We start from the raw sequence: 817 nt of genomic DNA, 5'->3' as shown, positions 1-817 counted from the left end.
TTTTGATAAAGTAAAACTAAAAATATTTTTTTAACAAATCTAATATTTTGTTTTACTTTTTTTACTTTTTCTTTAAAATTAAATTTATTTTTATATTTTTATAAATAAAAAAAAAATAACCATAATAGAAAAAACCTAGTTATGCATTTTAATTCTAACTTTTCTGATTCATTATTAAATTTTCCATATAACTAAAAACATTTTATGTACAATGCATAAATGAATCATAAAACAATTTTAATGATATTTTTAAAACTCAACTGTTCTTAAAAAAAAAAACTACCGCAGCCGGTAGGATTCGAACCTACGCTCCCAGAGGGAATCTGATTTCGAGTCAGACGCCTTAACCACTCGGCCACGACTGCTTGTAAACATTGAAGTTTATTGAGTTTTAATTGATTAGACCTTTATGATTAAAGGTTCTTTAGAGAATGCTGTTAGTTTGAAAAACAAAGATCAATAGATAATGTTATTTTAATAAGAAATTAATTTTTTTTTTAAATTTGTAATTATTAATTAATAACAACATTAGTGTGAGTGATAAGTATCAAACACATGACTAAAGTATTAATGGTTTCCAACTGGAATAATAAGTGTTAAAAACATGGAGGTGTTCATCGAACATGCACATTAAAAGCTGAAAATAGTAATACATCCGTTTTTATTAGGTTTTTGCTTGCGATATAGGTACTATAGGGCAAGTTTAGGATTCGTAAAAAAAATCGAACTCGAGATAACAATTTTACATGACATTACGATGATGGAGAATGCCAAAAAAGTGGGTCCGGCAATTCTGTCTGTCTGTCTGTCTGTCTGT

General features: G+C 26.9%; 1 non-coding gene across 1 annotated transcript; it reads right to left on the bottom strand.

The window, feature by feature from the left end:
• Window positions 1-283: 283 nt before the first annotated feature.
• Window positions 284-365, bottom strand: Trnas-cga (transfer RNA serine (anticodon CGA)). Its single transcript has one exon. It is a non-coding gene; the product is annotated as a tRNA-Ser (tRNA).
• Between the last annotated feature and the right edge of the window lie 452 nt (window positions 366-817).

The sequence above is a fragment of the Episyrphus balteatus genome, chromosome 4 (genome assembly GCF_945859705.1).
Source record: "Episyrphus balteatus chromosome 4, idEpiBalt1.1, whole genome shotgun sequence".
Classification (NCBI taxonomy): domain Eukaryota; kingdom Metazoa; phylum Arthropoda; class Insecta; order Diptera; family Syrphidae; genus Episyrphus; species Episyrphus balteatus.
This window is presented reverse-complemented; position numbering and strand designations above follow the sequence as displayed.